The sequence below is a fragment of the Hydractinia symbiolongicarpus genome, chromosome 9, assembly GCF_029227915.1.
Source record: "Hydractinia symbiolongicarpus strain clone_291-10 chromosome 9, HSymV2.1, whole genome shotgun sequence".
In the NCBI taxonomy this organism is placed as follows: Eukaryota; Metazoa; Cnidaria; class Hydrozoa; order Anthoathecata; family Hydractiniidae; genus Hydractinia; species Hydractinia symbiolongicarpus.
In genome coordinates, this window is record NC_079883.1 from 8634093 (window position 1) to 8658955 (window position 24863).

The 24863-nt window shown below is 40.2% G+C and overlaps 12 non-coding genes across 12 annotated transcripts; 8 read left to right on the forward strand and 4 right to left on the reverse strand.

Annotated features, from left to right (window-relative positions):
* Positions 1–2651: 2651 nt before the first annotated feature.
* LOC130660793 (U2 spliceosomal RNA) lies at positions 2652–2843 on the forward strand. The gene has a single exon (XR_008987990.1). It is a non-coding gene; the product is annotated as a U2 spliceosomal RNA (small nuclear RNA).
* A 185-nt stretch (positions 2844–3028) lies between these two features.
* LOC130659739 (U1 spliceosomal RNA) lies at positions 3029–3193 on the forward strand. Its single transcript, XR_008986944.1, has one exon. It is a non-coding gene; the product is annotated as a U1 spliceosomal RNA (small nuclear RNA).
* Positions 3194–3521: 328 nt separating this feature from the next.
* LOC130660877 (5S ribosomal RNA) lies at positions 3522–3640 on the reverse strand. The gene has a single exon (XR_008988073.1). It is a non-coding gene; the product is annotated as a 5S ribosomal RNA (ribosomal RNA).
* A 4863-nt stretch (positions 3641–8503) lies between these two features.
* LOC130660794 (U2 spliceosomal RNA) lies at positions 8504–8695 on the forward strand. The gene has a single exon (XR_008987991.1). It is a non-coding gene; the product is annotated as a U2 spliceosomal RNA (small nuclear RNA).
* Positions 8696–8880: 185 nt separating this feature from the next.
* Positions 8881–9045, forward strand: LOC130659740 (U1 spliceosomal RNA). The gene has a single exon (XR_008986945.1). It is a non-coding gene; the product is annotated as a U1 spliceosomal RNA (small nuclear RNA).
* A 328-nt stretch (positions 9046–9373) lies between these two features.
* LOC130660889 (5S ribosomal RNA) lies at positions 9374–9492 on the reverse strand. Its single transcript, XR_008988085.1, has one exon. It is a non-coding gene; the product is annotated as a 5S ribosomal RNA (ribosomal RNA).
* A 4845-nt stretch (positions 9493–14337) lies between these two features.
* LOC130661463 (U2 spliceosomal RNA) lies at positions 14338–14528 on the forward strand. The gene has a single exon (XR_008988654.1). It is a non-coding gene; the product is annotated as a U2 spliceosomal RNA (small nuclear RNA).
* Positions 14529–14712: 184 nt separating this feature from the next.
* On the forward strand, positions 14713–14877 carry LOC130659741 (U1 spliceosomal RNA). The gene has a single exon (XR_008986946.1). It is a non-coding gene; the product is annotated as a U1 spliceosomal RNA (small nuclear RNA).
* A 347-nt stretch (positions 14878–15224) lies between these two features.
* On the reverse strand, positions 15225–15343 carry LOC130660901 (5S ribosomal RNA). The gene has a single exon (XR_008988098.1). It is a non-coding gene; the product is annotated as a 5S ribosomal RNA (ribosomal RNA).
* Positions 15344–20205: 4862 nt separating this feature from the next.
* LOC130660795 (U2 spliceosomal RNA) lies at positions 20206–20397 on the forward strand. The gene has a single exon (XR_008987992.1). It is a non-coding gene; the product is annotated as a U2 spliceosomal RNA (small nuclear RNA).
* Positions 20398–20582: 185 nt separating this feature from the next.
* On the forward strand, positions 20583–20747 carry LOC130659742 (U1 spliceosomal RNA). Its single transcript, XR_008986947.1, has one exon. It is a non-coding gene; the product is annotated as a U1 spliceosomal RNA (small nuclear RNA).
* A 350-nt stretch (positions 20748–21097) lies between these two features.
* LOC130659200 (5S ribosomal RNA) lies at positions 21098–21215 on the reverse strand. The gene has a single exon (XR_008986412.1). It is a non-coding gene; the product is annotated as a 5S ribosomal RNA (ribosomal RNA).
* Positions 21216–24863: the final 3648 nt, after the last annotated feature.

A 24863-nucleotide genomic window follows, 5' to 3' on the forward strand; every position in this document is an offset into this window, starting at 1 on the left:
AAACTGTAGTTTTTTTAAAAATTCGTGGTCTTAATGTTTCAGTAAGGCAATAAATTTGGCATCGTTGGAATTCGCCAAACCTTCTGCTACTTACTAAAAAAAAAAAAAGTCAAAAGCTTTTGTGTATCAGAAGATACAGCCGTTTTCCCGTAGCCAAAAAACACAGATTTTATAAAAATGTTAAAGTAATGAGCGTAATGTCATTATGCAGCCAATCAGAAATTACTTTCTTAGCACCAATCAAATGGTTTGTTTTGAACCTTAGCTGTCAATCAATATGAGAAATAAAACTTTGGCGCGATAGTGCATTTTAGACCGTCTTGTGTATCCGTACTACATCGACTTCTTAAAATATGGCTCGTACAAAGCAAACTGCACGTAAATCTACTGGAGGAAAGGCTCCACGAAAACAACTCGCCACTAAAGCTGCGAGGAAAAGCGCACCAGCTACTGGAGGAGTGAAAAAACCACATCGTTACAGACCTGGTACAGTTGCTCTCAGAGAAATCAGAAGATACCAGAAGTCAACCGAGCTCTTGATCCGCAAGTTGCCTTTCCAGCGTCTTGTGCGAGAAATTGCTCAGGACTTCAAAACAGATCTGCGATTCCAGAGCACAGCCGTTATGGCTCTGCAAGAGGCTTCTGAAGCGTACCTTGTTGGCTTGTTCGAGGATACTAACTTGTGTGCCATTCACGCAAAACGAGTTACAATCATGCCTAAAGACATCCAGTTGGCAAGAAGAATTCGTGGGGAACGTGCCTAAGCATCTTACCAAACAAAAAACGGCTATTTTTATAGCCACACATCCATAAAAAATATTACGGCTAGCTTTTTATATCAAACTTTGTCCTGCTTTCTGTTTAAATTTTATGCTACATAAAAATTTTATGCTACATAAAGTTTGACAATGTTAAAAATATGAAGGGCAAGAAAAGTAAAAGCAAGAAAATAAGAAATTTAAAAACGAAAATACTTAAACTTAGGGAATCTAATCTTAAATTTACTCTTTTTTAACTGTTTAAGTGACTTAAACAAGTTTAACTTTGTACCAAGATAATGTTTTTTTGTAAATGTGTGGCTATAAAAATAGCCGTTTGTTAATGTAATAGCCAGATACACACAAATTATTTTTTTGCGGTCTTCTTTGCTGCCTTTTTGGGAGTCTTTTTGACCTTCTTTGCTGCAGGTTTTTTAGCAACAGGCTTCTTTGTGGGTTTCTTAGCTGCTGGTTTCTTAGCCGAGGCTTTCTTTGTGGCAGGCTTCTTTGCTGCTTTCTTTGGCGTGCTCTTCTTTGCTGGCTTCTTTTTTGGTGTACTTTTCTTTGCAGTAGGCTTCTTTGCCGTTGGCTTTTTTGCTGCGGCCTTTTTCTTAGGTTTTTCTTTTTTTACCTGACCTAGCTTGAATGATCCAGAAGCACCAGTGCCTTTAGTTTGAATCAAATCGCCTGATGTTACTCCTCGTTTAAGAGCCATTTTCAGATGATGATCTGAGTTTTCAGCAACTTTGTAATTTGCATGAATATATTTTGTAATAGCTTGGCGAGATGAACCACCGCGTTCCTTTAGGGTAGCGATAGCAGCCTTGATCATGTCCACATATTTAGGGTGATCAGCTGTCTTCTTTGCAGCAGGTTTCTTCTTGGGTGCGATTTTCTTTGGAGAAGCTGCTTCACTCATTTTTAATGTTTTCTTACAACAATCCAACGATAAACGATGCTTGTTATCACAGTAGAAGTATACTAAACATTACCGTGTAAATGAGATATAATTTAAGACGGTGCGAAGTATGCGGACGTAAAAGTACCACTCCCGGGAATTGATTTGGCGCGAAAACAGAAATGTGTGTTTCTGTACATCGTATAATGTCCGTTTTGGGTGCCGCGACTATGCTAAAGCATGTTAATTTTTATTTGTAGTACGACGCAATAGTCTGCAAGAGAAGCTGCTGGAGTTTGAGGTCTTCAGCATTACATCTAGTCTGTTAATTTGGGCTTCTTCCGCGCTCGTGTTAGGATTTTCATAAAGCGTTCTTTGGTTTGCGTTGCGTATGTCGGCCTACATCATCGACACGGCCTGTTTCCGGCTATTAGGAGCAATTCATATATTGGGCACTGCGTTTCGACTTTTTTATTAGACCACAGTAAAAAAATTCACTCACAGAAGTCCCTTTCTTTCATGGCTACAAACACGAAGAATTCTGTCGTAAGTAAAACGAATGCGCAAGCCAAAATGACGATGGGGCGAAGTCATAAGCATGGCCCTGTGGCCCAATGGATAAGGCATCTGACTACGAATCAGGGGATTCCAGGTTCGACTCCTGGCAGGGTCGCACTGTCGCATTTCGGCTGCATGGTCTACTGTGTAACGCGCGCGCACGTTCTGGCGTAATGCGTTGATAAACGGAATGTACGCAGACATATTGGAAAGTAATATCACGCACTTAGTATCGTCGCCTTTGTTAGCATTCATGTAAGTTACCATCCACTCGCTACAGTCGCTCTCCATCCTACGGCTAAATCAACAGCCGTGATTTTTACTATGTCGCCGTCCATCCGTACGCGGTGACAGTTGTAAGCTTTACAGTAACGTGACATGCTCCACAAGCAGTTACGGTGTGTGGACGATGCCTATCATGGCAACGCTTGTTCTTTATCGCTTCTCGGCCTAATGGCTAAGATCAAGTGTAGTATCTGTTCTTATCAGTTTAATATCTGGTAGGCCATTCTCTGAATGGTCAGTATATTAATCTGATTTTTGGCCTTGGGTCATGGAGGTGGATTCATTCACGCCGTGACCACGGGTTGCCTTGGTGTTGCACTATTACCGATGGCGGCCCACATAAGCAATAAAAGAATAATAGCAGTCCTCTTTCCGACGGCACTCTGCATAGTCTACGGCGGGAACAAAACGCGTACACTGGGGGAGAATACAGCCTATGCCCCGCGACACGGCAGTTTATAACACACTCAAGCCACAAGCATTAACAAACTTTGAAGGGTACCCTCATGCTACGGTGCAGTTCCAACTCATACTTACCTGACGGGGAAGTAAAGACTGATCAATGAGGGTTTTCTTCCAGAGTGAGGCTCTTGCATTGCACTACGCTTGGGCTGACCTCTGCGATTACTGCAAACGTCAGTAACTCGACCGTACAATTTCTGGTAGTGGGGGCCTGCGTCCGCGCTCGCCCCCTCCTTAAGTCAAAATGAATGAGCTTAGAAAAGTTGCGCGGCCAAATGTCGGTGGTGACTTAAACGCTAAGGTAAAACCTCGCTTGGCTGTTACGAAACGTGATTGCGATATAAGTCCTCGGAAGGCGGCGGAATTTTATTTTATTTGCCATTCCGTCAGGGTTATTGGATGATCGGCAATAGATCGAGTTTGTATGCATTTGAAAGCTCTTTTTTCTCGTACTATCACCTGAAAATGTCGTAGGAAAATGTCATAGGAAACACTTTCAACAACCGCCACGTTCCTTAATTGTTATAACAAGAAATATATCACAGCAAATGAAAATGAAAAGCCTACGACACCGGGAGTTCCCAGGCGGTCCCCCATCCAAGTACTATCCCGGCCCGACGATGCTTAACTTCCGTGATCAGACGAGAACGGGTGTGTTCATCGTGGTATGGCCGTAGACATTAGTAGGTGCAAATACGTGCAATTTATTTTGACGTTGTGATCAAATTTTTTTATTTAATTTCTTTGAGTTACTTAGGACAAGGCGTATGCATGGATTATCTATTAGACTTTAAGGTTATAGTTTTGTGAAAAAAACAATGTTTTTTTAAAGATGTGTGGCTATAAAAATAGCCGTTGTTTTCTGAGTGTAGCGGTTTACTTCTTCTGTCCTTTGTCGTTCTTCTTTGGGAGTAAGACAGCTTGAATGTTTGGCAAAACACCACCAGCTGCAATGGTTACACCGCTCAAAAGTTTGTTTAATTCTTCATCATTACGAACAGCCAATTGTAAATGTCTTGGAATAATCCTAGCTTTTTTGTTGTCTCTTGCTGCGTTACCAGCCAACTCCAATATCTCAGCAGATAAATATTCCAAGACGGCTGCTAAGTAAACTGGTGCTCCAGATCCAATTCGGTTAGCATAGTGCCCTCTACGAAGGAATCTATGCACTCTACCGACTGGAAATTGAAGTCCAGCTCTTGAGGATCTTGTCTTGGCTTTAGCCTTAGCTTTTCCACCTTTTCCACGTCCAGACATAACTGCGATTTGATTTGTAAGTTAATACAAAAACGTACGAATATTTAACGTAAGTGTTAACGAAATAAACTTTACTCGTTTTTTCATCATAAAAATAGGATCGAAATCATGTTTTTTTAACCAATCATAATTAAGTATTAAACAAAAGATTTTTTTTTTAACCAATTAAATTGCGTATCGGCGTTTTCGGATCGAATTCGATCCGATTTTTTTACTTATAAACAAAAAGTTTTGACTTGCAGTTTAATGCTTATTTACAAGTTAAGTAGCAAAAATTTTTAACCATGTCTGACGCAGCAGCTAAAGGAGGAAAACAGGCACCTAAAGTAGCCAAGAAAGGTGAAAAAAGAGCCGGCAAAAAAGGAGGAAAGATTGGTGGAACTGGTGAAAAGAAACGCAAGAGAAAGAGAAAGGAAAGTTATGCTATTTACATCTACAATGTTTTGAAACAAGTTCACCCAGATGTCGGAGTTTCAAGCAAAGCTATGAGCATCATGAACTCATTTGTCAACGACATCTTTGAGCGCATTGCTTCCGAAGCTTCGCGTTTGGCTCTTCAAAACAAAAAGTCGACCATCTCTTCTCGTGAAATTCAAACCGCAGTACGTCTTCTCTTGCCTGGAGAACTTGCAAAACACGCAGTCAGTGAAGGAACAAAAGCCGTCACAAAATACACAAGCAGCAAGTAAACCAACGTCTACCAAACACAAACGGTCTTTTTTAAGACCACACATCTTTAAAAAAACATTTACTTGGCGTCACTACAAGTTAACCGAAGTTAATAAAACTTCTAAATAATGTGCTTAAGAACACTAGCCTACATTTAAAATACTTCCCCATGTGTGTGTGGATTAGCTTCACTTTTCATACGTATTATTAGCTGTACTTGCAGAAAAGACAAGTACATTGATCCATGTTATTGCTTACATTTAACTTAACCCAGCTTTTCACGGAAACACTCCCAGGCAAATTAACCCTACAAAGTATTTCTAAATTTTTTTTGTGTCATATATGACATAGTATCGTATAGCAATAAATGTAACTGTGACAAGACTTTACACATTGTGTAATTTGGAAGCGTGCACAAAGTAATGTTTTAAAAGATTTGTGGCTATAAAAATAGCCGTTTTTGTTGAGCAATGACAACGCTTAACCTCCGAATCCGTAAAGAGTTCTTCCTTGACGTTTTAAGGCATAAACAACATCCATAGCGGTAACGGTCTTGCGTTTAGCGTGCTCTGTGTAGGTTACAGCATCACGAATAACATTCTCTAAGAAAACCTTCAGTACACCTCTGGTTTCCTCATAGATAAGGCCAGAGATACGTTTGACACCACCTCGTCGAGCAAGACGCCGAATAGCAGGTTTTGTGATTCCCTGAATGTTATCACGAAGAATTTTTCGGTGACGTTTAGCACCTCCTTTTCCCAATCCTTTACCTCCTTTTCCGCGTCCAGACATATTGATATAGTTGCGTACAGAACGAGTACAAAAACAACGTTTGAGTTAACAGAATTCAGACAGCTTTAAAAAGAGGCCATAAAATTACCTACTGCTCGTGGAAACACCCTAATTAACCAATAGAGTTGCGTCATTACAAAATGTTCCGAACATTTTGTACATTTTTTTAAGTAAAACTGTAGTTTTTTTAAAAATTCGTGGTCTTAATGTTTCAGTAAGGCAATAAATTTGGCATCGTTGGAATTCGCCAAACCTTCTGCTACTTACTAAAAAAAAAAAAAGTCAAAAGCTTTTGTGTATCAGAAGATACAGCCGTTTTCCCGTAGCCAAAAAACACAGATTTTATAAAAATGTTAAAGTAATGAGCGTAATGTCATTATGCAGCCAATCAGAAATTACTTTCTTAGCACCAATCAAATGGTTTGTTTTGAACCTTAGCTGTCAATCAATATGAGAAATAAAACTTTGGCGCGATAGTGCATTTTAGACCGTCTTGTGTATCCGTACTACATCGACTTCTTAAAATATGGCTCGTACAAAGCAAACTGCACGTAAATCTACTGGAGGAAAGGCTCCACGAAAACAACTCGCCACTAAAGCTGCGAGGAAAAGCGCACCAGCTACTGGAGGAGTGAAAAAACCACATCGTTACAGACCTGGTACAGTTGCTCTCAGAGAAATCAGAAGATACCAGAAGTCAACCGAGCTCTTGATCCGCAAGTTGCCTTTCCAGCGTCTTGTGCGAGAAATTGCTCAGGACTTCAAAACAGATCTGCGATTCCAGAGCACAGCCGTTATGGCTCTGCAAGAGGCTTCTGAAGCGTACCTTGTTGGCTTGTTCGAGGATACTAACTTGTGTGCCATTCACGCAAAACGAGTTACAATCATGCCTAAAGACATCCAGTTGGCAAGAAGAATTCGTGGGGAACGTGCCTAAGCATCTTACCAAACAAAAAACGGCTATTTTTATAGCCACACATCCATAAAAAATATTACGGCTAGCTTTTTATATCAAACTTTGTCCTGCTTTCTGTTTAAATTTTATGCTACATAAAAATTTTATGCTACATAAAGTTTGACAATGTTAAAAATATGAAGGGCAAGAAAAGTAAAAGCAAGAAAATAAGAAATTTAAAAACGAAAATACTTAAACTTAGGGAATCTAATCTTAAATTTACTCTTTTTTAACTGTTTAAGTGACTTAAACAAGTTTAACTTTGTACCAAGATAATGTTTTTTTGTAAATGTGTGGCTATAAAAATAGCCGTTTGTTAATGTAATAGCCAGATACACACAAATTATTTTTTTGCGGTCTTCTTTGCTGCCTTTTTGGGAGTCTTTTTGACCTTCTTTGCTGCAGGTTTTTTAGCAACAGGCTTCTTTGTGGGTTTCTTAGCTGCTGGTTTCTTAGCCGAGGCTTTCTTTGTGGCAGGCTTCTTTGCTGCTTTCTTTGGCGTGCTCTTCTTTGCTGGCTTCTTTTTTGGTGTACTTTTCTTTGCAGTAGGCTTCTTTGCCGTTGGCTTTTTTGCTGCGGCCTTTTTCTTAGGTTTTTCTTTTTTTACCTGACCTAGCTTGAATGATCCAGAAGCACCAGTGCCTTTAGTTTGAATCAAATCGCCTGATGTTACTCCTCGTTTAAGAGCCATTTTCAGATGATGATCTGAGTTTTCAGCAACTTTGTAATTTGCATGAATATATTTTGTAATAGCTTGGCGAGATGAACCACCGCGTTCCTTTAGGGTAGCGATAGCAGCCTTGATCATGTCCACATATTTAGGGTGATCAGCTGTCTTCTTTGCAGCAGGTTTCTTCTTGGGTGCGATTTTCTTTGGAGAAGCTGCTTCACTCATTTTTAATGTTTTCTTACAACAATCCAACGATAAACGATGCTTGTTATCACAGTAGAAGTATACTAAACATTACCGTGTAAATGAGATATAATTTAAGACGGTGCGAAGTATGCGGACGTAAAAGTACCACTCCCGGGAATTGATTTGGCGCGAAAACAGAAATGTGTGTTTCTGTACATCGTATAATGTCCGTTTTGGGTGCCGCGACTATGCGAAAGCATGTTAATTTTTATTTGTAGTACGACGCAATAGTCTGCAAGAGAAGCTGCTGGAGTTTGAGGTCTTCAGCATTACATCTAGTCTGTTAATTTGGGCTTCTTCCGCGCTCGTGTTAGGATTTTCATAAAGCGTTCTTTGGTTTGCGTTGCGTATGTCGGCCTACATCATCGACACGGCCTGTTTCCGGCTATTAGGAGCAATTCATATATTGGGCACTGCGTTTCGACTTTTTTATTAGACCACAGTAAAAAAATTCACTCACAGAAGTCCCTTTCTTTCATGGCTACAAACACGAAGAATTCTGTCGTAAGTAAAACGAATGCGCAAGCCAAAATGACGATGGGGCGAAGTCATAAGCATGGCCCTGTGGCCCAATGGATAAGGCATCTGACTACGAATCAGGGGATTCCAGGTTCGACTCCTGGCAGGGTCGCACTGTCGCATTTCGGCTGCATGGTCTACTGTGTAACGCGCGCGCACGTTCTGGCGTAATGCGTTGATAAACGGAATGTACGCAGACATATTGGAAAGTAATATCACGCACTTAGTATCGTCGCCTTTGTTAGCATTCATGTAAGTTACCATCCACTCGCTACAGTCGCTCTCCATCCTACGGCTAAATCAACAGCCGTGATTTTTACTATGTCGCCGTCCATCCGTACGCGGTGACAGTTGTAAGCTTTACAGTAACGTGACATGCTCCACAAGCAGTTACGGTGTGTGGACGATGCCTATCATGGCAACGCTTGTTCTTTATCGCTTCTCGGCCTAATGGCTAAGATCAAGTGTAGTATCTGTTCTTATCAGTTTAATATCTGGTAGGCCATTCTCTGAATGGTCAGTATATTAATCTGATTTTTGGCCTTGGGTCATGGAGGTGGATTCATTCACGCCGTGACCACGGGTTGCCTTGGTGTTGCACTATTACCGATGGCGGCCCACATAAGCAATAAAAGAATAATAGCAGTCCTCTTTCCGACGGCACTCTGCATAGTCTACGGCGGGAACAAAACGCGTACACTGGGGGAGAATACAGCCTATGCCCCGCGACACGGCAGTTTATAACACACTCAAGCCACAAGCATTAACAAACTTTGAAGGGTACCCTCATGCTACGGTGCAGTTCCAACTCATACTTACCTGACGGGGAAGTAAAGACTGATCAATGAGGGTTTTCTTCCAGAGTGAGGCTCTTGCATTGCACTACGCTTGGGCTGACCTCTGCGATTACTGCAAACGTCAGTAACTCGACCGTACAATTTCTGGTAGTGGGGGCCTGCGTCCGCGCTCGCCCCCTCCTTAAGTCAAAATGAATGAGCTTAGAAAAGTTGCGCGGCCAAATGTCGGTGGTGACTTAAACGCTAAGGTAAAACCTCGCTTGGCTGTTACGAAACGTGATTGCGATATAAGTCCTCGGAAGGCGGCGGAATTTTATTTTATTTGCCATTCCGTCAGGGTTATTGGATGATCGGCAATAGATCGAGTTTGTATGCATTTGAAAGCTCTTTTTTCTCGTACTATCACCTGAAAATGTCGTAGGAAAATGTCATAGGAAACACTTTCAACAACCGCCACGTTCCTTAATTGTTATAACAAGAAATATATCACAGCAAATGAAAATGAAAAGCCTACGACACCGGGAGTTCCCAGGCGGTCCCCCATCCAAGTACTATCCCGGCCCGACGATGCTTAACTTCCGTGATCAGACGAGAACGGGTGTGTTCATCGTGGTATGGCCGTAGACATTAGTAGGTGCAAATACGTGCAATTTATTTTGACGTTGTGATCAAATTTTTTTATTTAATTTCTTTGAGTTACTTAGGACAAGGCGTATGCATGGATTATCTATTAGACTTTAAGGTTATAGTTTTGTGAAAAAAACAATGTTTTTTTAAAGATGTGTGGCTATAAAAATAGCCGTTGTTTTCTGAGTGTAGCGGTTTACTTCTTCTGTCCTTTGTCGTTCTTCTTTGGGAGTAAGACAGCTTGAATGTTTGGCAAAACACCACCAGCTGCAATGGTTACACCGCTCAAAAGTTTGTTTAATTCTTCATCATTACGAACAGCCAATTGTAAATGTCTTGGAATAATCCTAGCTTTTTTGTTGTCTCTTGCTGCGTTACCAGCCAACTCCAATATCTCAGCAGATAAATATTCCAAGACGGCTGCTAAGTAAACTGGTGCTCCAGATCCAATTCGGTTAGCATAGTGCCCTCTACGAAGGAATCTATGCACTCTACCGACTGGAAATTGAAGTCCAGCTCTTGAGGATCTTGTCTTGGCTTTAGCCTTAGCTTTTCCACCTTTTCCACGTCCAGACATAACTGCGATTTGATTTGTAAGTTAATACAAAAACGTACGAATATTTAACGTAAGTGTTAACGAAATAAACTTTACTCGTTTTTTCATCATAAAAATAGGATCGAAATCATGTTTTTTTAACCAATCATAATTAAGTATTAAACAAAAGATTTTTTTTTTAACCAATTAAATTGCGTATCGGCGTTTTCGGATTTTTACTTATAAACAAAAAGTTTTGACTTGCAGTTTAATGCTTATTTACAAGTTAAGTAGCAAAAATTTTTAACCATGTCTGACGCAGCAGCTAAAGGAGGAAAACAGGCACCTAAAGTAGCCAAGAAAGGTGAAAAAAGAGCCGGCAAAAAGGAGGAAAGATTGGTGGAACTGGTGAAAAGAAACGCAAGAGAAAGAGAAAGGAAAGTTATGCTATTTACATCTACAATGTTTTGAAACAAGTTCACCCAGATGTCGGAGTTTCAAGCAAAGCTATGAGCATCATGAACTCATTTGTCAACGACATCTTTGAGCGCATTGCTTCCGAAGCTTCGCGTTTGGCTCTTCAAAACAAAAAGTCGACCATCTCTTCTCGTGAAATTCCAACCGCAGTACGTCTTCTCTTGCCTGGAGAACTTGCAAAACACGCAGTCAGTGAAGGAACAAAAGCCGTCACAAAATACACAAGCAGCAAGTAAACCAACGTCTACCAAACACAAACGGTCTTTTTAAGACCACACATCTTTAAAAAAACATTTACTTGGCGTCACTACAAGTTAACCGAAGTTAATAAAACTTCTAAATAATGTGGCTTAAGAACACTAGCCTACATTTAAAATACTTCCCCATGTGTGTGTGTGGATTAGCTTCACTTTTCGATACGTATTATTAGCTGTACTTGCAGAAAAGACAAGTACATTGATCCATGTTATTGCTTACATTTAACTTAACCCAGCTTTTCACGGAACACTCCAGGCAAATTAACCCTACAAAGTATTTCTAAATTTTTTTTGTGTCATATATGACATAGTATCGTATAGCAATAAATGTAACTGTGACAAGACTTTACACATTGTGTAATTTGGAAGCGTGCACAAAGTAATGTTTTAAAAGATTTGTGGCTATAAAAATAGCCGTTTTTGTTGAGCAATGACAACGCTTAACCTCCGAATCCGTAAAGAGTTCTTCCTTGACGTTTTAAGGCATAAACAACATCCATAGCGGTAACGGTCTTGCGTTTAGCGTGCTCTGTGTAGGTTACAGCATCACGAATAACATTCTCTAAGAAAACCTTCAGTACACCTCTGGTTTCCTCATAGATAAGGCCAGAGATACGTTTGACACCACCTCGTCGAGCAAGACGTCGAATAGCAGGTTTTGTGATTCCCTGAATGTTATCACGAAGAATTTTTCGGTGACGTTTAGCACCTCCTTTTCCCAATCCTTTACCTCCTTTTCCGCGTCCAGACATATTGATATAGTTGCGTACAGAACGAGTACAAAAACAACGTTTGAGTTAACAGAATTCAGACAGCTTTAAAAAGAGGCCATAAAATTACCTACTGCTCGTGGAAACACCCTAATTAACCAATAGAGTTGCGTCATTACAAAATGTTCGAACATTTTGTACATTTTTTTAAGTAAAACTGTAGTTTTTTAAAAATTCGTGGTCTTAATGTTTCAGTAAGGCAATAAATTTGGCATCGTTGGAATTCGCCAAACCTTCTGCTACTTACTAAAAAAAAAAAAAGTCAAAAGCTTTTGTGTATCAGAAGATACAGCCGTTTTCCCGTAGCCAAAAAACACAGATTTTATAAAAATGTTAAAGTAATGAGCGTAATGTCATTATGCAGCCAATCAGAAATTACTTTCTTAGCACCAATCAAATGGTTTGTTTTGAACCTTAGCTGTCAATCAATATGAGAAATAAAACTTTGGCGCGATAGTGCATTTTAGACCGTCTTGTGTATCCGTACTACATCGACTTCTTAAAATATGGCTCGTACAAAGCAAACTGCACGTAAATCTACTGGAGGAAAGGCTCCACGAAAACAACTCGCCACTAAAGCTGCGAGGAAAGCGCACCAGCTACTGGAGGAGTGAAAAAACCACATCGTTACAGACCTGGTACAGTTGCTCTCAGAGAAATCAGAAGATACCAGAAGTCAACCGAGCTCTTGATCCGCAAGTTGCCTTTCCAGCGTCTTGTGCGAGAAATTGCTCAGGACTTCAAAACAGATCTGCGATTCCAGAGCACAGCCGTTATGGCTCTGCAAGAGGCTTCTGAAGCGTACCTTGTTGGCTTGTTCGAGGATACTAACTTGTGTGCCATTCACGCAAAACGAGTTACAATCATGCCTAAAGACATCCAGTGTTGGCAAGAAGAATTCGTGGGGAACGTGCCTAAGCATCTTACCAAGACAAAAAACGGCTATTTTTATAGCCACACATCCATAAAAAATATTACGGCTAGCTTTTTATATCAAACTTTGTTCTGCTTTCTGTTTAAATTTTATGCTACATAAAAATTTTATGCTACATAAAGTTTGACAATGTTAAAAATATGAAGGGCAAGAAAAGTAAAAGCAAGAAAATAAGAATTTAAAACGAAAATACTTAAACTTAGGGAATCTAATCTTAAAATTACTCGTTTTTAACTGTTTAAGTGACTTAAACAAGTTTAACTTTGTACCAAGATAATGTTTTTTTGTAAATGTGTGGCTATAAAAATAGCCGTTTGTTAATGTAATAGCCAGATACACACAAATTATTTTTTTGCGGTCTTCTTTGCTGCCTTTTTGGGAGTCTTTTTGACCTTCTTTGCTGCAGGTTTTTTAGCAACAGGCTTCTTTGTGGGTTTCTTAGCTGCTGGTTTCTTAGCCGAGGCTTTCTTTGTGGCAGGCTTCTTTGCTGCTTTCTTTGGCGTGCTCTTCTTTGCTGGCTTCTTTTTTGGTGTACTTTTCTTTGCAGTAGGCTTCTTTGCCGTTGGCTTTTTTGCTGCGGCCTTTTTCTTAGGTTTTTCTTTTTTTACCTGACCTAGCTTGAATGATCCAGAAGCACCAGTGCCTTTAGTTTGAATCAAATCGCCTGATGTTACTCCTCGTTTAAGAGCCATTTTCAGATGATGATCTGAGTTTTCAGCAACTTTGTAATTTGCATGAATATATTTTGTAATAGCTTGGCGAGATGAACCACCGCGTTCCTTTAGGGTAGCGATAGCAGCCTTGATCATGTCCACATATTTAGGGTGATCAGCTGTCTTCTTTGCAGCAGGTTTCTTCTTGGGTGCGATTTTCTTTGGAGAAGCTGCTTCACTCATTTTTAATGTTTTCTTACAACAATCCAACGATAAACGATGCTTGTTATCACAGTAGAAGTATACTAAACATTACCGTGTAAATGAGATATAATTTAAGACGGTGCGAAGTATGCGGACGTAAAAGTACCACTCCCGGGAATTGATTTGGCGCGAAAACAGAAATGTGTGTTTCTGTACATCGTATAATGTCCGTTTTGGGAGCCGCGACTATGCGAAAGCATGTTAATTTTTATTTGTAGCACGACGCAATAGTCTGAAAGAGAAGCTGCTGGAGTTTGAGGTCTTCAGCATTACATCTACTCTGTTAATTTGGGCTTCTTCCGCGCCCGTGTTAGGATTTTCATAAAGCGTTCTTTGGTTTGCGTTGCGTATGTCGGCCTACATCATCGACACGGCCTGTTTCCGGCTATTAGGAGCAATTCATATATTGGGCACTGCGTTTCGACTTTTTTATTAGACCACAGTAAAAAAAATTCACTCACAGAGAGTCCCTTTCTTTCATGGCTACAAACACGAAGAATTCTGTCGTAAGTAAAACGAATGCGCAAGCCAAAATAACGATGGGGCGAAGTCATAAGCATCGCCCTGTGGCCCAATGGATAAGGCATCTGACTACGAATCAGGGGATTCCAGGTTCGACTCCTGGCAGGGTCGCACTGTCGCATTTCGGCTGCATGGTCTACTGTGTAACGCGCGCGCACGTTCTGGCGTAATGCGTGATAAACGGAATGTACGCAGTCATATTGGAAAGTAATATCACGCACTTAGTATCGTCGCCTTTGTTAGCATTCATGTAAGTTACCATCCACTCGCTACAGTCGCTCTCCATCCTACGGCTAAATCAACAGCCGTGATTTTTACTATGTCGCCGTCCATCCGTACGCGGTGACAGTTGTAAGCTTTACAGTAACGTGACATGCTCCACAAGCAGTTACGGTGTGTGGACGATGCCTATCATGGCAACGCTTGTTCTTTATCGCTTCTCGGCCTAATGGCTAAGATCAAGTGTAGTATCTGTTCTTATCAGTTTAATATCTGGTAGGCCATTCTTGAATGGTCAGTATATTAATCTGATTTTTGGCCTTGGGTCATGGAGGTGGATTCATTCACGCCGTGACCACGGGTTGCCTTGGTGTTGCACTATTACCGATGGCGGCCCACATAAGCAATAAAAGAATAATAGCAGTCCTCTTTCCGACGGCACTCTGCATAGTCTACGGCGGAACAAAACGCGTACACTGGGGGAGAATACAGCCTATGCCCCGCGACACGGCAGTTTATAACACACTCAAGCCACAAGCATTAACAAACTTTGAAGGGTACCCTCATGCTACGGTGCAGTTCCAACTCATACTTACCTGACGGGGAAGTAAAGACTGATCAATGAGGGTTTTCTTCCAGAGTGAGGCTCTTGCATTGCACTACGCTTGGGCTGACCTCTGCGATTACTGCAAACGTCAGTAACTCGACCGTACAATTTCTGGTAGTGGGGGCCTGCGTCCGCGCTCGCCCCCTCCTTAATTCAAAATGAATGAGCTTAGAAAAGTTGCGCGGCCAAATGTCGGTGGTGACTTAAACGCTAAGGTAAAACCTCGCTTGGCTGTTACGAAACGTGATTGCGATATAAGTCCTCGGAAGGCGGCGGAATTTTATTTTATTTGCCATTCCGTCAGGGTTATTGATGATCGCAATAGATCGAGTTTGTATGCATTTGAAAGCTCTTTTTTCTCGTACTATCACCTGAAAATGTCGTAGGAAAATGTCATAGGAAACACTTTCAACAACCGCCACGTTCCTTAATTGTTATAACAAGAAATATATCACAGCACCATTGAAATGAAAGGCAACAAATATGAATGAAAAGCCTACGACACCGGGAGTTCCCAGGCGGTCCCCCATCCAAGTACTATCCCGGCCCGACGATGCTTAACTTCCGTGATCAGACGAGAACGGGTGTGTTCATCGTGGTATGGCCGTAGACATTAGTAGGGGCAAATACGTGCAATTTATTTTGACGTTGTGATCAAATTTTTTTATTTAATTTCTTTGAGTTACTTAGGACAAGGCGTATGCATGGATTATCTATTAGACTTTAAGGTTATAGTTTTTGTGAAAAAAACAATGTTTTTTTAAAGATGTGTGGCTATAAAAATAGCCGTTGTTTTCTGAGTGTAGCGGTTTACTTCTTCTGTCCTTTGTCGTTCTTCTTTGGGAGTAAGACAGCTTGAATGTTTGGCAAAACACCACCAGCTGCAATGGTTACACCGCTCAAAAGTTTGTTTAATTCTTCATCATTACGAACAGCCAATTGTAAATGTCTTGGAATAATCCTAGCTTTTTTGTTGTCTCTTGCTGCGTTACCAGCCAACTCCAATATCTCAGCAGATAAATATTCCAAGACGGCTGCTAAGTAAACTGGTGCTCCAGATCCAATTCGGTTAGCATAGTGCCCTCTACGAAGGAATCTATGCACTCTACCGACTGGAAATTGAAGTCCAGCTCTTGAGGATCTTGTCTTGGCTTTAGCCTTAGCTTTCCACCTTTTCCACGTCCAGACATAACTGCGATTTGATTTGTAAGTTAATACAAAAACGTACGAATATTTAACGTAAGTGTTAACGAAATAAACTTTACTCGTTTTTTCATCATAAAAATAGGATCGAAATCATGTTTTTTTAACCAATCATAATTAAGTATTAAACAAAAGATTTTTTTTTAACCAATTAAATTGCGTATCGGCGTTTTCGGATCGAATTCGATCCGATTTTTTTTACTTATAAACAAAAAGTTTTGACTTGCAGTTTAATGCTTATTTACAAGTTAAGTAGCAAAAATTTTAACCATGTCTGACGCAGCAGCTAAAGGAGGAAAACAGGCACCTAAAGTAGCCAAGAAAGGTGAAAAAAGAGCCGGCAAAAAAGGAGGAAAGATTGGTGGAACTGGTGAAAAGAAACGCAAGAGAAAGAGAAAGGAAAGTTATGCTATTTACATCTACAATGTTTTGAAACAAGTTCACCCAGATGTCGGAGTTTCAAGCAAAGCTATGAGCATCATGAACTCATTTGTCAACGACATCTTTGAGCGCATTGCTTCCGAAGCTTCGCGTTTGGCTCTTCAAAACAAAAAGTCGACCATCTCTTCTCGTGAAATTCAAACCGCAGTACGTCTTCTCTTGCCTGGAGAACTTGCAAAACACGCAGTCAGTGAAGGAACAAAAGCCGTCACAAAATACACAAGCAGCAAGTAACCAACGTCTACCAAACACAAACGGTCTTTTTTAAGACCACACATCTTTAAAAAAACATTTACTTGGCGTCACTACAAGTTAACCGAAGTTAATAAAACTTCTAAATAATGTGCTTAAGAACACTAGCCTACATTTAAAATACTTCCCCATGTGTGTGTGTGGATTAGCTTCACTTTTCATACGTATTATTAGCTGTACTTGCAGAAAAGACAAGTACATTGATCCATGTTATTGCTTACATTTAACTTAACCCAGCTTTTCACGGAAACACTCCCAGGCAAATTAACCCTACAAAGTATTTCTAAATTTTTTTTGTGTCATATATGACATAGTATCGTATAGCAATAAATGTAACTGTGACAAGACTTTACACATTGTGTAATTTGGAAGCGTGCACAAAGTAATGTTCTAAAAGATTTGTGGCTATAAAAATAGCCGTTTTTGTTGAGCAATGACAACGCTTAACCTCCGAATCCGTAAAGAGTTCTTCCTTGACGTTTTAAGGCATAAACAACATCCATAGCGGTAACGGTCTTGCGTTTAGCGTGCTCTGTGTAGGTTACAGCATCACGAATAACATTCTCTAAGAAAACCTTCAGTACACCTCTGGTTTCCTCATAGATAAGGCCAGAGATACGTTTGACACCACCTCGTCGAGCAAGACGTCGAATAGCAGGTTTTGTGATTCCCTGAATGTTATCACGAAGAATTTTTCGGTGACGTTTAGCACCTCCTTTTCCCAATCCTTTACCTCCTTTTCCGCGTCCAGACATATTGATATAGTTGCGTACAGAACGAGTACAAAAACAACGTTTGAGTTAACAGAATTCAGACAGCTTTAAAAAGAGGCCATAAAATTACCTACTGCTCGTGGAAACACCCTAATTAACCAATAGAGTTGCGTCATTACAAAATGTTCCGACATTTTGTACATTTTTTTAAGTAAAACTGTAGTTTTTTTAAAATTCGTGGTCTTAATGTTTCAGTAAGGCAATAAATTTGGCATCGTTGGAATTCGCCAAACCTTCTGCTACTTACTAAAAAAAAAAAAAGTCAAAAGCTTTTGTGTATCAGAAGATACAGCCGTTTTCCCGTAGCCAAAAAACACAGATTTTATAAAAATGTTAAAGTAATGAGCGTAATGTCATTATGCAGCCAATCAGAAATTACTTTCTTAGCACCAATCAAATGGTTTGTTTTGAACCTTAGCTGTCAATCAATATGAGAAATAAAACTTTGGCGCGATAGTGCATTTTAGACCGTCTTGTGTATCCGTACTACATCGACTTCTTAAAATATGGCTCGTACAAAGCAAACTGCACGTAAATCTACTGGAGGAAAGGCTCCACGAAAACAACTCGCCACTAAAGCTGCGAGGAAAAGCGCACCAGCTACTGGAGGAGTGAAAAAACCACATCGTTACAGACCTGGTACAGTTGCTCTCAGAGAAATCAGAAGATACCAGAAGTCAACCGAGCTCTTGATCCGCAAGTTGCCTTTCCAGCGTCTTGTGCGAGAAATTGCTCAGGACTTCAAAACAGATCTGCGATTCCAGAGCACAGCCGTTATGGCTCTGCAAGAGGCTTCTGAAGCGTACCTTGTTGGCTTGTTCGAGGATACTAACTTGTGTGCCATTCACGCAAAACGAGTTACAATCATGCCTAAAGACATCCAGTTGGCAAGAAGAATTCGTGGGGAACGTGCCTAAGCATCTTACCAAACAAAAAACGGCTATTTTTATAGCCACACATCCATAAAAAATATTACGGCTAGCTTTTTATATCAAACTTTGTTCTGCTTTCTGTTTAAATTTTATGCTACATAAAAATTTTATGCTACATAAAGTTTGACAATGTTAAAAATATGAAGGGCAAGAAAAGTAAAAGCAAGAAAATAAGAAATTTAAAAACGAAAATACTTAAACTTAGGGAATCTAATCTTAAAATTACTCTTTTTTAACTGTTTAAGTGACTTAAACAAGTTTAACTTTGTACCAAGATAATGTTTTTTTTGTAAATGTGTGGCTATAAAATAGCCGTTTGTTAATGTAATAGCCAGATACACACAAATTATTTTTTTGCGGTCTTCTTTGCTGCCTTTTTGGGAGTCTTTTTGACCTTCTTTGCTGCAGGTTTTTTAGCAACAGGCTTCTTTGTGGGTTTCTTAGCTGCTGGTTTCTTAGCCGAGGCTTTCTTTGTGGCAGGCTTCTTTGCTGCTTTCTTTGGCGTGCTCTTCTTTGCTGGCTTCTTTTTTGGTGTACTTTTCTTTGCAGTAGGCTTCTTTGCCGTTGGCTTTTTTGCTGCGGCCTTTTTCTTAGGTTTTTCTTTTTTTACCTGACCTAGCTTGAATGATCCAGAAGCACCAGTGCCTTTAGTTTGAATCAAATCGCCTGATGTTACTCCTCGTTTAAGAGCCATTTTCAGATGATGATCTGAGTTTTCAGCAACTTTGTAATTTGCATGAATATATTTTGTAATAGCTTGGCGAGATGAACCACCGCGTTCCTTTAGGGTAGCGATAGCAGCCTTGATCATGTCCACATATTTAGGGTGATCAGCTGTCTTCTTTGCAGCAGGTTTCTTCTTGGGTGCGATTTTCTTTGGAGAAGCTGCTTCACTCATTTTTAATGTTTTCTTACAACAATCCAACGATAAACGATGCTTGTTATCACAGTAGAAGTATACTAAACATTACCGTGTAAATGAGATATAATTTAAGACGGTGCGAAGTATGCGGACGTAAAAGTACCACTCCCGGGAATTGATTTGGCGCGAAAACAGAAATGTGTGTTTCTGTACATCGTATAATGTCCGTTTTGGGAGCCCGCGACTATGCGAAAGCATGTTAATTTTTATTTGTAGCACGACGCAATAGTCTGAAAGAGAAGCTGCTGGAGTTTGAGGTCTTCAGCATTACATCTACTCTGTTAATTTGGGCTTCTTCCGCGCCCGTGTTAGGATTTTCATAAAGCGTTCTTTGGTTTGCGTTGCGTATGTCGGCCTACATCATCGACACGGCCTGTTTCCGGCTATTAGGAGCAATTCATATATTGGGCACTGCGTTTCGACTTTTTTATTAGACCACAGTAAAAAAATTCACTCACAGAAGTCCCTTTCTTTCATGGCTACAAACACGAAGAATTCTGTCGTAAGTAAAACGAATGCGCAAGCCAAAATAACGATGGGGCGAAGTCATAAGCATCGCCCTGTGGCCCAATGGATAAGGCATCTGACTACGAATCAGGGGATTCCAGGTTCGACTCCTGGCAGGGTCGCACTGTCGCATTTCGGCTGCATGGTCTACTGTGTAACGCGCGCGCACGTTCTGGCGTAATGCGTTGATAAACGGAATGTACGCAGTCATATTGGAAAGTAATATCACGCACTTAGTATCGTCGCCTTTGTTAGCATTCATGTAAGTTACCATCCACTCGCTACAGTCGCTCTCCATCCTACGGCTAAATCAACAGCCGTGATTTTTACTATGTCGCCGTCCATCCGTACGCGGTGACAGTTGTAAGCTTTACAGTAACGTGACATGCTCCACAAGCAGTTACGGTGTGTGGACGATGCCTATCATGGCAACGCTTGTTCTTTATCGCTTCTCGGCCTAATGGCTAAGATCAAGTGTAGTATCTGTTCTTATCAGTTTAATATCTGGTAGGCCATTCTCTGAATGGTCAGTATATTAATCTGATTTTTGGCCTTGGGTCATGGAGGTGGATTCATTCACGCCGTGACCACGGGTTGCCTTGGTGTTGCACTATTACCGATGGCGGCCCACATAAGCAATAAAAGAATAATAGCAGTCCTCTTTCCGACGGCACTCTGCATAGTCTACGGCGGGAACAAAACGCGTACACTGGGGGAGAATACAGCCTATGCCCCGCGACACGGCAGTTTATAACACACTCAAGCCACAAGCATTAACAAACTTTGAAGGGTACCCTCATGCTACGGTGCAGTTCCAACTCATACTTACCTGACGGGGAAGTAAAGACTGATCAATGAGGGTTTTCTTCCAGAGTGAGGCTCTTGCATTGCACTACGCTTGGGCTGACCTCTGCGATTACTGCAAACGTCAGTAACTCGACCGTACAATTTCTGGTAGTGGGGGCCTGCGTCCGCGCTCGCCCCCTCCTTAATTCAAAATGAATGAGCTTAGAAAAGTTGCGCGGCCAAATGTCGGTGGTGACTTAAACGCTAAGGTAAAACCTCGCTTGGCTGTTACGAAACGTGATTGCGATATAAGTCCTCGGAAGGCGGCGGAATTTTATTTTATTTGCCATTCCGTCAGGGTTATTGGATGATCGGCAATAGATCGAGTTTGTATGCATTTGAAAGCTCTTTTTTCTCGTACTATCACCTGAAAATGTCGTAGGAAAATGTCATAGGAAACACTTTCAACAACCGCCACGTTCCTTAATTGTTATAACAAGAAATATATCACAGCACCATTGAAATGAAAAGGCAACAAATGAAAATGAAAAGCCTACGACACCGGGAGTTCCCAGGCGGTCCCCATCCAAGTACTATCCCGGCCCGACGATGCTTAACTTCCGTGATCAGACGAGAACGGGTGTGTTCATCGTGGTATGGCCGTAGACATTAGTAGGGCAAATACGTGCAATTTATTTTGACGTTGTGATCAAATTTTTTTATTTAATTTCTTTGAGTTACTTAGGACAAGGCGTATGCATGGATTATCTATTAGACTTTAAGGTTATAGTTTTGTGAAAAAAACAATGTTTTTTTAAAGATGTGTGGCTATAAAAATAGCCGTTGTTTTCTGAGTGTAGCGGTTTACTTCTTCTGTCCTTTGTCGTTCTTCTTTGGGAGTAAGACAGCTTGAATGTTTGGCAAAACACCACCAGCTGCAATGGTTACACCGCTCAAAAGTTTGTTTAATTCTTCATCATTACGAACAGCCAATTGTAAATGTCTTGGAATAATCCTAGCTTTTTTGTTGTCTCTTGCTGCGTTACCAGCCAACTCCAATATCTCAGCAGATAAATATTCCAAGACGGCTGCTAAGTAAACTGGTGCTCCAGATCCAATTCGGTTAGCATAGTGCCCTCTACGAAGGAATCTATGCACTCTACCGACTGGAAATTGAAGTCCAGCTCTTGAGGATCTTGTCTTGGCTTTAGCCTTAGCTTTTCCACCTTTTCCACGTCCAGACATAACTGCGATTTGATTTGTAAGTTAATACAAAAACGTACGAATATTTAACGTAAGTGTTAACGAAATAAACTTTACTCGTTTTTTCATCATAAAAATAGGATCGAAATCATGTTTTTTTAACCAATCATAATTAAGTATTAAACAAAAGATTTTTTTTTTAACCAATTAAATTGCGTATCGGCGTTTTCGGATCGAATTCGATCCGATTTTTTTACTTATAAACAAAAAGTTTTGACTTGCAGTTTAATGCTTATTTACAAGTTAAGTAGCAAAAATTTTTAACCATGTCTGACGCAGCAGCTAAAGGAGGGAAAACAGGCACCTAAAGTAGCCAAGAAAGGTGAAAAAAGAGCCGGCAAAAAAGGAGGAAAGATTGGTGGAACTGGTGAAAAGAAACGCAAGAGAAAGAGAAAGGAAAGTTATGCTATTTACATCTACAATGTTTTGAAACAAGTTCACCCAGATGTCGGAGTTTCAAGCAAAGCTATGAGCATCATGAACTCATTTGTCAACGACATCTTTGAGCGCATTGCTTCCGAAGCTTCGCGTTTGGCTCTTCAAAACAAAAAGTCGACCATCTCTTCTCGTGAAATTCAAACCGCAGTACGTCTTCTCTTGCCTGGAGAACTTGCAAAACACGCAGTCAGTGAAGGAACAAAGCCGTCACAAAATACACAAGCAGCAAGTAAACAACGTCTACCAAACACAAACGGTCTTTTTTAAGACCACACATCTTTAAAAAAACATTTACTTGGCGTCACTACAAGTTAACCGAAGTTAATAAAACTTCTAAATAATGTGCTTAAGAACACTAGCCCTACATTAAAATACTTCCCCATGTGTGTGTGTGGATTAGCTTCACTTTTCATACGTATTATTAGCTGTACTTGCAGAAAAGACAAGTACATTGATCCATGTTATTGCTTACATTTAACTTAACCCAGCTTTTCACGGAAACACTCCCAGGCAAATTAACCCTACAAAGTATTTCTAAATTTTTTTGTGTCATATATGACATAGTATCGTATAGCAATAAATGTAACTGTGACAAGACTTTACACATTGTGTAATTTGGAAGCGTGCACAAAGTAATGTTTTAAAGATTTGTGGCTATAAAAATAGCCGTTTTTGTTGAGCAATGACAACGCTTAACCTCCGAATCCGTAAAGAGTTCTTCCTTGACGTTTTAAGGCATAAACAACATCCATAGCGGTAACGGTCTTGCGTTTAGCGTGCTCTGTGTAGGTTACAGCATCACGAATAACATTCTCTAAGAAAACCTTCAGTACACCTCTGGTTTCCTCATAGATAAGGCCAGAGATACGTTTGACACCACCTCGTCGAGCAAGACGTCGAATAGCAGGTTTTGTGATTCCCTGAATGTTATCACGAAGAATTTTTCGGTGACGTTTAGCACCTCCTTTTCCCAATCCTTTACCTCCTTTCCGCGTCCAGACATATTGATATAGTTGCGTACAGAACGAGTACAAAAACAACGTTTGAGTTAACAGAATTCAGACAGCTTTAAAAAGAGGCCATAAAATTACCTACTGCTCGTGGAAACACCCTAATTAACCAATAGAGTTGCGTCATTACAAAATGTTCCGAACATTTTGTACATTTTTTTAGTAAAACTGTAGTTTTTTTTAAATTCGTGGTCTTAATGTTTCAGTAAGGCAATAAATTTGGCATCGTTGGAATTCGCCAACCTTCTGCTACTTACTAAAAAAAAAAAAAGTCAAAAGCTTTTGTGTATCAGAAGATACAGCCGTTTTCCCGTAGCCAAAAAACACAGATTTTATAAAAATGTTAAAGTAATGAGCGTAATGTCATTATGCAGCCAATCAGAAATTACTTTCTTAGCACCAATCAAATGGTTTGTTTGAACCTTAGCTGTCAATCAATATGAGAAATAAAACTTTGGCGCGATAGTGCATTTTAGACCGTCTTGTGTATCCGTACTACATCGACTTCTTAAAATATGGCTCGTACAAAGCAAACTGCACGTAAATCTACTGGAGGAAAGGCTCCACGAAAACAACTCGCCACTAAAGCTGCGAGGAAAAGCGCACCAGCTACTGGAGGAGTGAAAAAACCACATCGTTACAGACCTGGTACAGTTGCTCTCAGAGAAATCAGAAGATACCAGAAGTCAACCGAGCTCTTGATCCGCAAGTTGCCTTTCCAGCGTCTTGTGCGAGAAATTGCTCAGGACTTCAAAACAGATCTGCGATTCCAGAGCACAGCCGTTATGGCTCTGCAAGAGGCTTCTGAAGCGTACCTTGTTGGCTTGTTCGAGGATACTAACTTGTGTGCCATTCACGCAAAACGAGTTACAATCATGCCTAAAGACATCCAGTTGGCAAGAAGAATTCGTGGGAACGTGCCTAAGCATCTTACCAAACAAAAAACGGCTATTTTTATAGCCACACATCCATAAAAAATATTACGGCTAGCTTTTTATATCAAACTTTGTTCTGCTTTCTGTTTAAATTTTATGCTACATAAAAATTTTATGCTACATAAAGTTTGACAATGTTAAAAATATGAAGGGCAAGAAAAGTAAAAGCAAGAAAATAAGAAATTTAAAAACGAAAATACTTAAACTTAGGGAATCTAATCTTAAAATTACTCTTTTTTAACTGTTTAAGTGACTTAAACAAGTTTAACTTTGTACCAAGATAATGTTTTTTTTGTAAATGTGTGGCTATAAAAATAGCCGTTTGTTAATGTAATAGCCAGATACACACAAATTATTTTTTTGCGGTCTTCTTTGCTGCCTTTTTGGGAGTCTTTTTGACCTTCTTTGCTGCAGGTTTTTTAGCAACAGGCTTCTTTGTGGGTTTCTTAGCTGCTGGTTTCTTAGCCGAGGCTTTCTTTGTGGCAGGCTTCTTTGCTGCTTTCTTTGGCGTGCTCTTCTTTGCTGGCTTCTTTTTTGGTGTACTTTTCTTTGCAGTAGGCTTCTTTGCCGTTGGCTTTTTTGCTGCGGCCTTTTTCTTAGGTTTTTCTTTTTTTACCTGACCTAGCTTGAATGATCCAGAAGCACCAGTGCCTTTAGTTTGAATCAAATC